At 48.2% G+C, this 12,107-nt stretch overlaps 1 protein-coding gene across 7 annotated transcripts in view; it reads left to right on the forward strand.

The window, feature by feature from the left end:
• Positions 1 to 12,107, forward strand: part of prom2 (prominin 2) — a 185,348-nt gene that overhangs the window by 55,531 nt on the left and 117,710 nt on the right. The gene's annotated exons all lie outside the window — the stretch shown is intronic.

The raw sequence follows: 12,107 nt of genomic DNA on the forward strand, positions 1-12,107 counted from the left end.
GTCTTGATTTTTGCAGGATCTTAAACCACCCCCCCAGGACCGAATTCCTCCTGAGTGCTGTCTCCACCCTGACAATCCATGAGGTCTCTGCATCCTCTACTTTAATCTTTCACCATTGGTGACCGGGATCTCACTTTGTGAGGCTCTCAGATCTGGGGCGCGATTTAATGGAAATGGAAAAAGAGTCCCATGTCGAGTGCGTTTAGCCAGGTGTTTCCTGGTGCTCGCAGCTCCGAGAAAGACCCCGCTAGGATTGGATTGGATTTGTTTATTGTCACGTGTACCGAGGTACAGGGAAAAGTATTGTTCTGCATACAGCTCAAACAGATCATTCCGCACATGAAAAGAAAATATATATTAGGGCAGATATAAAATACACAATGGAAAGACATAGATACAGGCATTGAGCATATTTAACGGGACTCTGTTTTATTTTGGGATTCCCGCTGAGGCCGTATTAATCCTCATTTCCTGCACTGAGGAGCTCCCCAAGGCACCCCAACATGGCCCCTGGACCTCCCAAATCACTCATAAGGGAATTATCGAGCCCCCACACCCCCCCCCACCTAATAAGGGTAGGGCACACATTGCCCCAATTCGTGGCGCAGACAAAATGCCATCTGTGCACCTTGACACTGCCATCCTGGCACCCTGATAGTGCCCCTGCCATCCTGGCACTGCACCTGGGCACCCTGGCAGTGCCATAGTGGCACTCAGGTGGCACCATCAGGATGCCCTGGTAGCACTGTCAGGATGCCCAAGTGACATCAGTGGTGCCAGGCAGGGTACCACCCTGCTCAGGTGCCCCCGATCCCCAGGGAGACCACCAGGATACGCCAGGTCCCCGTTAATGGAGACCAGTACTAACCGATGCTCGCCTGGGGAATTTGATCCTAACACCTTGGTTAGATCAGGCGGGTGCACATTAAAGTGAGACTCACTGCTCAGTTTAATATGCAGATTGTGGAGCGCGATTGCGAGGCCTCTCGCGGGATTTACTGCCCACGCCACGTCTCAGTTCGGGCGTAACACAGCAGTTAGATTTTGCCCCTAGAATTCTCCTGAGCCTCTCTTCTCATCTCCCAGGCTGCTAACTTTTAAAATGATCCATGAAACCTCCTGTTTTGACTAAGTTTTTGACCACCTGTCCTTTCTAGCTTGGTGTCAAATTTTGATCACAATCCTGTGAAGCACCGTGAAACATTTTATCACAATAAAGGTGCCAAATAAATGAATGTTGTTGTTGTAATGGGTGAGATAGGCTATCTTTGGGGTCCAGTTGCAGTTTTGGGAGTGATGTGTTCTAGACTCTCCTGAGACTCAGTTTGCACAAACAGTAGGGAGCAGGATCTTATCGTAACGTACCTCTGGTTATGGGCCCAGCACGCTTCTGCTGTGCCACTCTGCTACCTGTTACCATAAAGCACAACATTTGGTGATAACACCAAGCCAAGTGGCATGTAGAAGAGATTGATTAGATATGGATAAACAACAATAATAGAGAAAGGAATGGTTGCTAAGTGTAAGGTGATGCACAATTAAAGTGGCAGCAGGAAATTCAAAAAGATCTAGGGGCACATCAATAACTCCTTTGCATACAGCTAGTGTTTAATCACACTGTGCCGCCTGCCAATGCAAGACAGATAGCTGCCAATATCATCTGGCCATATGTCCTTGATTGTACCATCGCAGAGATGTCATTGCGAGCTCCTGTACGGTCGGTTGCTATGAAAACGAACATTTCTGCAAATGTTTGGTGCTGTTTGCATCAGAAATTGATGTTCCAGAGGTAATTTAAATGCCCCTTCTCACCCACCATGAACCGGTATATGTGACGGCAGCGAATCAACCCGCTTCTGCTTAGCTTTGGGGATATATTGTGGAGTTTGCTGACTTTCTGATGTTTGGAGCCGACAATTTCCTGCTCAGTAAGTTTGAGTTGCATGTTGATAATTGTGGCCAGGTTTGCAGACAGGCTGAGGCACGCCCTCCAAAGTCCGGCAATGTGCTATCGTGGAGAATCACTCGGTAGGATTGCTGCGAATGTTGCTTCAATGAACTGAGAAGCTAAATGGAGAGGATGAATAACACACAGTGATTTGTGGGAATGTGTATTTCGTGGTCACAGAGCAGTCTGGTTTGGGAATATGAGAAAACACTATTTATTGTTAAAGCAGACTATATGCACACAACATCTGGGTCCTAGCTGGGACCACTCTCGCCCGGCTCCTATACGGATTGGCCTTTGCGTTAGAGTCCATTAGTCTATTGATACCCACCTCTCATTGGGAAAGCTCCTGTTTCGAGGCTCATGGAGAGGTTAATTGGCCCATCCCCATTGGTTCCTGTCCCCTATGTCCCCTTAACCCGTTTTTAAAATCAGAAATATTTCTATCTCCTTCTTGAAACCGTTAATTATTCAGACTCTGCCGCACTATGGAGAAGCGAGTTCCCCAAATTCACCACCCTCTGCGAGAAGTAGTTCCTCCTCATAACAGTTTTAAACCTACCACCTCGCAACCTATATGATAAAGGCCCTTGTGGGCATTTATAATCACATACTCCCTGGACTCTCGGTCTAATGCCAATGGGAGATATGCGTGACACGTCAAGTTTTGTAAACTGTTACAATACCCTGAGCTAGTGTGCGGTCAATTCCATCCCCACAGGCCCCAAAGTTCCAACAAAAGTGAATTAACCAATAATTTGTATATTTCCCTGAGATCTTTGACCCTTAACAGCTCCAATGAGTTACAAGCATCAGATTTGTAAGTAAAACATTCAAAAAGCTGTTTATTGGTACCAGGAGAAGAGATAACCATGTAATCGTAATAATAGAATAAAGGTCTGCTAATCTAATGATTCCCCAAACCCCATCCCACCCTCCACACACAAGATAGACATATAGGGTGTGCGGTCGGAAAGGTTCAAAATAACAGGGCTTAAACTGGGGATGGGAGATGCGTATCTTCGCTGCTGAGGTTGTGGTCTTTGCAAGTGACAATCTTCTCCGAACATGAGGTGTTGCGAACCATTGGCTGGTTTGGATCATTTAGGATCGACCTTGAGTTCGAACTCTCAGGCTGCAAGACTTCCTTAGGAGTCGCCTTCACTTCCACTGACCTGGGCTTTCACATTGATGAGTCCCCTCAGGTCTTGTGTCCACTAGATAATAATAATAATCTTTATTATTGTCACAAGTAGGCTTACATTAACACTGCAATGATGTTACTGTGAAAAGCCCCTAGTCGCCACACTCCGGCGCCTGTTCGGGTACACAGAGGGAGAATTCAGAATGTCCAAATTACCTAACAGCACGTCTTTCGGGACTCGTGGGAGGAAACCGGAGCACCCGGAGGAAACCCACGCAGACACGGGGAGAACGTGCAGACTCCGCACAGACAGTGACCCAAGCCGGAAATTTAACCCGTGTCCCTGGCGCTGTGAAGCAACAGTGCTAACCACTGTGTGACCGTGCCGCCCATGTAGATGGGCTACCAGCCTCACTGAGTCAATCTGACATTCTCAACATGAGAATTCATAAGCGGGGTTTTAAAGCACTGGCCTTGCCTGCAGCTACTGCTGGACTGACCATCCTGTGGTCAATCTGACGGTAGAGAGAGAAAGGTATTTTATTTGCACCTTCAGACAGAGACCCATCAGAATAGAGCTCCTGTTCTCTCCAGCTTCTTGATCCAATCAGAAACTAACTTGGAAAACAGTCTCACAGAGAATGGCTACCAGCTCGGAGATTGGGAGTTTTGAGAGAGATCCACCCCCGTCAGGGAGAGAGAACTTAAAGCCTTCTTCAGGTCTGTTCCAAAAATGAAACTAAAACCTGAGAGCCAGCCTGCCTTTCTTTGCAGAACTTTCTGAAAACTTCTGAAGGGCTCCACGAATCATAATCGAGAATCGAAAAATTCAAACAGTTTTGTCCAGTTTTAATACGAGGATCGCTGGTGCTGCCCAATTGGCGAATCTTACCGGACTGATGACCCCGAGGTCCTCCACTTGTCCGAGTTCTGCCTCAACCTTCACCAGTAGCATGTAGGGGACCGGGTGGGCCTGTAAATACTTGGTTTGCTCTTCAGGGTCCACTTATATTTTGGCCATGGCACCTTTGATCGTTTCCAAACCGGTTTGAAAAACCTTGGAGTAGTTTCCCAAAACCTCACAGAGGCCTGCGGTGCCCATCTGAAAGATCCATTGCCAAGCCAAGCAGAGGAATTGCAGCGAGCCCCGCAGCCTAATAAGCTCATCTGGGGCTTTTTACGATGATTAATGGCAGCTTAACAGAGTGCTGCCCTTAGGTTGCCGGTGGTCATCGTCATTCCCACTATGGTAAGTGTTTCCCCTGTGTAGGTCGCCAGTCTCATTTCTGTATCCCGCAAGGTCAGCCATTGTACCCTGACCTAATTTTCTTGAATGTTTGTTTCCCGACGGTGTCATAATATACACCAGTAAATCATGGTGCAGACACACACACTGATGGACATACAAGAGGACCAATCAACATGCATAACACCGCAGCCAATCACCAGTTAGAGCACACTCACTATAAAGACAGAGAGCATCAGTTTTCCCACTCATTCGGGGTGCAGCCTCTCAGAAGTACAGAGCATACAGCTTACAGCACATCCTCACCATGTGCTGAGTGATTAGACTGGTTAGGATAGGCACAGGTCTTTAGTTTAATCTAACATCGTGTTAACCCACAGTCAGAGTATGTTCAACAGTTTATAGTTTAATAAAATAGTGTTGTACTATTTTACGTTTTGGTGGCCTGTATGTGTTCCACAGATCCAGAGCACCCAACACATCAGACGGGTTGATCCAAATGAAACATTTGGGCTCTGCCTCGGGTAGGGCAGCGGGCCTGCTGGCTGGGCTGTGGTTTTTACTCTCCATGGTTTCTCTTGCCGTCTGCACCGCATCGCTTGGGGTCGCCCTGTACTGATTCGAGGGAGATATCCTGCCTGGTTGTCGCAGTCCCAGACCAATGAACCTGCCTTCAGCGAAGTTCAGCCCAGGGTGGGGTTCCAGGGGTCCCAGTCCTGGGAGTCACACGACAGGGTAGTGCGGGTCCCACGTTGTTACCACATCCCGGTTATCCCCTGGAACTCCTCGATTCCCTTTTCCACATCTTTTTTAGAGAACAACAATGGCTCGGCCAGTAACGTTCTCTGGGTTGCCATGTTGTTCACCCCACATACCAGGTGGTACCACAGCATCTCGGGAAGGGAGATTACAAAATTCAGCAAGTTTCTGTAAGCGTGTCAAGAAGTCTGTCAGAGACTCCCCTGGGGTCCTTGCAGCAATATTGAAACAGTATTGTTGCATTATGACTAACATACTGGTTTTCCACCAATGCAACCAGCTCCTTGCATGGCTTAGAGTATGGGGCTGCAGGGTACATCACTTTTTATGATGCAGGTGGCCTATGTCACTTGCAATGAGTTCCTGGTCATCCAATTTTCATTGGATTCGTGGTGGGATTCGAACCCAAGTCTCTGGATCACTGCAACGCCTCCCCCCTAATGCATGAAGAGTACTCTCATGAAACTCTCTACCCAATGTAGTCATACACGACACAGAGGGTAATGTTTGCAGCCCTGAGTTCCTAACCCTTTTAACAGTCACAAGTTTGTCATTTCATTTGTACAAAGTGATCTTTATTCCTCACTCCACGCCAATGGCAAACAGCGAGAGCACCAACTGCCTACTTAACTCAGTTGATAGGGAACTGAGTCAGAGTACTGAGCATGTTAGTGTTATGGCCAAGGTATGCCTGTATAATCAGTGAAATTAATCTGCTCAGCACGATGAAGAATAAACATTGCATTCATCAAATGATGCCTCAGGTAGAATTAGCGTTTGTGTTGTCAAAATGGAACTCCAGTAACTAGGTTACATCTTATGTATTGTTCTGTAAATTAGTTACCCTTGATTTCCTTAATGGCCACTGAGAGTCATTGCTGAGAAAACACGGCTAATCTATAGAACAAGATATTATAATGATATACTTCTGCAAAATAATAAAAGAAAAGTATTGGTTACTGCTGATTGGAATTATAGTTCTCTATGTTGAAAATTATTGCCTGGTTACCAATAAATGAGGATACATTGATCTCCACAGTTCTTTTTCACATAATTGATAATGTCTCAGCTTTCATTTTAACGCACCTTGTCAATGGTACCCACCCTCCTTTCCAAAGAACGTGATGGTAGTGGTACAGTTTATTCCGGGGGTTCGAGTTGCTATGGCAACAAGCACTTTTAATGGAGAGTGATGGCGGAGGCTCCAGCATTTCTTGACCAGGAATCGTTCCCACTCTAATCGCCCCCATTGGTGTGTGTTGGAAGGGCCTGCAGGTTATTACTCAACCTGTCTGGCCGCGTTATGGATGCACCTATTTGGCCAACAAGTCTTGGGGCATTTGAAGTCAGAGGTCACCTCCAGGAGTGGAGACAGCTGGACCTGCGAAGGACACCTCTACTGGGCAGCAGATAAGTGGAGAGTGAGGCTCAGGATCTTCACTCTTGTAAGTTGAACTTAGTAAAGCATAGTAATGTTAAGTTATTAGTATTAATTCTCTATACCCTGAATGTAATAAATAGTTTTTAGAGTTATGGAATGGCAGGTCAGCTTGGCCAAGTGGAGTGTACATCCTGTGGTATGTGTGAAGTTGTGAAAGCACCATATGTCCTCGACAAACACAAAGCTTGACCTCTGGATTTCGGAATGTGAGCATTAGTTGGAGTCACTGTTGTGCATCTACGAGGCAGAGGATATCACTGAGCGGCTACGGGACATCTTTTGTGGGGAGGGCGATCAGCCAGAAGTCATGGTCCATATTGGTACCAATAACAAAGGCAGGAAGAGGGATGAGGTTCTGAAAGCAGATTTCAGTAACTTAGGAAGGAATTTAAAAAGCAGGAGCTCAAGGGCAGTAATTTCAGGATTACTCTCAGTTCCATGTTCTAGTGAGCATAGGAATAGGAGGATTGAAGGATTACATACGAGGCTGGAGAAATGGTGTAGGAGGGAGGGCATCAGACATTTGAGCCATTACGACCAGTTCTCGGGCAGGTGGGGCCGGGACAAGATGGACGAGTACATCTTAACAGGACTGACACTGCTATACTTCCAGGGATAGTTGGGGTGGAGTTAAATTAACTGGTCAAGGGAGTGCGAACCTGGGGGGTGGGTTGGTAACAGGAAGTAGTAACAGAACTAGAAGGCAGGAGAAACAAAGCAAAGCATTGAGTATGCATCAAATGCGAATGGTGTCAAAAAGACAAAGTTTAGGGGCAGCAGGGTAGCATGGTGGTTAGCATAAATGCTTCACAGCTCCAGGGTCCCAGGTTCGATTCCCGGCTGGGTCACTGTCTGTGTGGAGTCTGCACGTCCTCCCCCTGTGTGCGTGGGTTTCCTCCGGGTGCTCCGGTTTCCTCCCACAGTCCAGAGATGTGCGGGTTAGGTGGATTGGCCATGCTAAATTGCCCGTAGTGTCCTAATAAAAAAAAGTAAGGTTAAGGGGGGGGTTGTTGGGTTACGGGTATAGGGTGGATACGTGGGTTTGAGTAGGGTGATCATGGCTCGGCACAACATTGAGGGCCGAAGGGCCTGTTCTGTGCTGTACTGTTCTATGTTCTATGTTCTATGTTAAGAGCATTTTACCTGTGCAGCACTCGTAACAAGGTGAAGGTAGATGGTCCAAAGGGACAAATAGAGGTAAATGGGGATGATGGAATTGCCGTCACAGAAACATGACTTCATGGTGACTAGGACTGATGGATTGGATTGGATTGGATTTGTTTATTGTCACGTGTACCGAGGTACAGTGAAAAGTATTTTTCTGCAAGCAGCTCAACAGATCATTCAGTACATGGAAGAAAAGGGAATTAAACAATTCAAGAAAATACATGAGAATACATAATAGGGCAGCACAAGATATACAATATAACGACATAAGCATTGGCATTGGTTGAAGCATACAGGGTGTAGTGTTAATGAGGTCAGTCAATAAGAGGGTCATTTAGGAGTCTGGTGACAGTGGGGAAGAAGCTGTTTTTGAGTCTGTTCATGCGTGTTCTCAGACTTCTGAATCTCCTGCCCGATGGAAGAAGTTGGAAAAGTGAATAAGCCGGGTGGGAGGGATCCTTGATTATGCTGCCCGCTTTCCCCCGGCAGCGGGAGGTGTAGATGGAATCAATGGATGGGAGGCAAGTTCGTGTGATGGACTGGGCGGTATTCACGACTCTCTGAAGTTCCTTGCGGTCCTGGGCCGAGCAGTTGCCATACCAGGCTGTGATGCAGCCCGATAGGATGCTTTCTATAGTGCATCTGTAAAAGTTGGTAAGGGTTAATGTGGACATGCCGAATTTCCTTAGTTTCCTGAGGAAGTATAGGCGTTGTTGTGCTTTCTTGGTGATAGCGTCGACGTGAGTGGACCAGGATAGATTTTTGGTGTTGTGCACCCGTAGGAATTTGAAACTGCTCACCATCTCCACCTCGGCTCCGTTGATGCTGACAGGGGTGTGTACAGTACTTTGCTTCCTGAAGTCGATGACCAGCTCTTTAGTTTTGCTGGCATTGAGGGAGAGATTGTTGTCGTTACACCACTCCACTAGGTTCTCTATCTCCCTCCTGTATTCGGACTTGTCGTTATTCGAGATCCGGCCCACTATGGTTGTATCGTCAGCAAACTTGTAGATGGAGTTGGAACCAAGTTTTGCCACGCAGTTGTGTGTGTACAGGGAGTAGAGTAGGGGGCTAAGTACACAGCCTTGCGGGGCACCGGTATTGAGGACTATTGTGGAGGAGGTGTTGGTGTTCATTCTTACTGACTGTGGTCTGTTGGTCAGAAAGTCAAGGATCCAGTTGCAGAGTGGAGAGCCAAGTCCTAGGTTTTGGAGCTTTGATATGAGCTTGGCTGGGATTATGGTGTTGAAGGCGGAGCTGTAGTCAATAAATAGGAGTCTGATGTAGGAGTCCTTGTTTTCGAGATGCTCTAGGGATGAGTGTAGGGCCAGGGAAATGGCGTCTGATGTGGACCGGTTGCGATGGTATGCGAATTGAAGTGGGTCAAGGCGTTCCGGGAGTATGCAGGTGATGCGCTTCATGATCAGCCTCTCGAAGCACTTCATTACAACTGACGTCAGGGCCACCGGGCGGTAGTCATTGAGGCAAGTTGCCTGGTTCTTCTTTGGTACCGGTATGATGGTGGTCTTCTTGAAGCAGGTGGGGACCTCGGAGTGGAGTAGGGATAGGTTAAAGATGTCTGTGAATACCTCTGCCAGCTGGTATGCGCAGGCTCTGAGTGCACGACCAGGGATCCCGTCCGGGCCCATCGTCTTCCGTGGGTTCACTTTCAGGAAGGCCGATCTGACTTCGGAAACTGTGATGGTGGGTATGGGTGAATTATGGGCTGCTGGGGCACTCGACAGCGGATTGTTGGTTACCTGCTCAAACCGAGCATAGAATGCATTAAGTTCATCGGGGAGGGGTGCGCTGCTGCCAGAGATACTGCTCGGCTTCGCTTTGTAGCCCGTTATGTTGTTTAGTCCTTGCCACAACCGCCGAGAGTCTGTGACTCTAGCTTAGTTTGATATTCTCTCTTGGCATCTCGGATGGCTTTGCGGAGGTCGTACCTGGATTTCTTGTATAGGACAGGGTCGTCTGCCTTGAACGCCTCAGATCTGTCCTTCAGTAGGGAGTCAATCTCGCGGTTGAGCCATGGTTTCCGGTTGGGGAACGTACGTACTGCTTTCTTTGGCACGCAGTCGTCCACACATTTGCTGATGAAGTCTGTGACGGTGGTGGCATACTCATTTAAGTTAGTCGCTGAGTTCTTAAATATGGACCAATCCACTGTCCCTAAGCAGTCACGTAAGAGCTCTTCTGTCTCCTCGGACCAGCACTGCACAACCTTCTTAGCTGGATTCTCCCGCTTGAGTTTCTGCTTGTAAGCCGGGAGAAGGAGCACAGTCTTATGGTCTGATTTCCCAAAGTGCGGTCAGGGGATGGAACGGTAGGCGCCCTTGATTTTTGAGTAGCAGTGGTCAAGAGTGTTGTCGCCCCTGGTGGGACAGGAGATGTGCTGGTGGAATTTTGGCAGTACACTCTTGAGGTTGGCTTTGTTGAAGTCTCCGGCCACAATGAACAAGGCCTCCGGGTGTTCTGTCTCATAGTTGTTTATGACTGTGTACAGTTCATCCAGCGCCTTCCTCACTTCTGCCTGGGGTGGGATGTTGACCGCTGTGATAATGGCTGAAGTGAACTCACGTGGAAGATAGTATGGGCGGCACTTTACGGTCAAGTATTCCAGGTCTGGGGAGCAGTAGGTCGCCAGGGTCACCACATCCAAGCACCAGGAGGAGTTGACGAGGAGGCAAACCCCTCCACCCTTCGCTTTGCCTGAAGATGCCGTGCGGTCCGCCCGGTGAATAGAGAAGCCTTCAGGTTGTATGGCACAGTCCAGTGAGGCGGGGGTGAGCCATGTCTCTGTGAAACAGAGCACACAGCAGTCTCTTACTTCCCTCTGAGAGGTAAGTCTGGCGTTAAGTTCATCCAGCTTGTTTTGAATCGCTTGGACGTTTGCCAGGAGTATGCTGGGGAGAGGGGTCTTGAAACCGCGTTGCTTCAGTCTAACCTGCAGACCGCTGCGTTTCCCTCGCTTTCTCGGTCGGCGGCTGCTGCTGGATGATCCTGGGATCCGATGGGAGACGTCTGCCCTTGTGGAAGGTAGGTGGTTGCGTCTGGCGGGGTCCAGGGCGCTAGTGAGGTCCAGGGCGCTGTTTATATTTCCGGCGTCATGATGTGGTAGTGTGGCCCATTTCAGGGTGACCTTTCATGGGGCATGTGACCCGCTCTGCATCTATCACATGGGAGCACACGAACCTTGACCAATGGGGACAAAGCCCAGGGCGCTGGGAGCAGAGGCCTGGGTATGTAGAACCAGGAGCCAAGGAGCAAAGACGTTATGATATCCCTCTGTACTTGTATTTAGTTAAACCTCATTGTTTTTCCCAATAAACCTCTTTGTTATATCTCAGTGATTTCTCATGTTGTGACATTGATGACAAGAATAAATCTGACAACAATCACAAATCTCAAAATTCATGGGGGAAATCTCCAAGAAACTGAAAAGACGAGGTCAGCATTAAAAACAGTGAGTGAGAAACAATGCGTATGATTGGGATCCATTTGACCAGGGGGGTCGAAGATTGGAGCCAATATACTGAGAGGCTCCAGTATTTCTTTTTACCACCAATGAAATCACAGGGAAAGATAAACAAAAGGTTATTTTGTTAATGATTTGTGGGCACCGGACCTATAACTTAGTCAGGAATGTAACAGTCCCAGACACAATTGTCTGCCCAGTTGGTAATACATCTGAAAGGGCACTTCAATCCCAGACCCCACATTATACTGCAGCTGTATCAATTTAATTTGGCCATCAGGGGCCAAGGGAAGACAATTTTAACTTTTGTTGCCAGACTTTGCCAAATGGCTAAAACTGCGAATTTGGTTTGGCTTTAAGTGACACGCTGCGTGACCGTCTGGTATGTGGCATCAACAATACCAGCTACAGAGATAATTGTTAGCCGAAACGAGGATTACGAAGGATTCGCGAGGGGATCACGCTATCGGGCCACCATTTTGAGCAGGCAGCCTGATAGCCATGTCCAGCAGCTGGCAAACCCCCCTCTCCACCACAAATCAGCCCCCTATCGCAAAGCAACACCCCCCCCCCCATCCCAGGATATTCTGGGTTCCCCCTTTCCCAAAAGACAGGGGGTGACCTGACACACCTCCCCCCCCAGGGACCCCCTAAATAGGGAGACCCACAGGGGCCCACTAACTAGAGGGACCCACATAGAGAACCCTCTATGTAGTGGGATTCTCCCCAGGGACCTCCTAACTAAGGATAAATCCCTCAGGGGCCCCCTAACTAAAGGAACCACCCACAGGGACCCCCTCACCTGAGGGACCCCCACAGAGCCCCAGAAAAAGACCCCTGACTGGAAGCTAGAAAGCAGTCCAGATGTGGAAAGAGAACAGCTGTGACCTGTGATTAGCCCCCTCAGAATCATTAGCTGCA

The sequence above is a fragment of the Scyliorhinus canicula genome, chromosome 16, assembly GCF_902713615.1.
Source record: "Scyliorhinus canicula chromosome 16, sScyCan1.1, whole genome shotgun sequence".
Taxonomy (NCBI): Eukaryota; Metazoa; Chordata; class Chondrichthyes; order Carcharhiniformes; family Scyliorhinidae; genus Scyliorhinus; species Scyliorhinus canicula.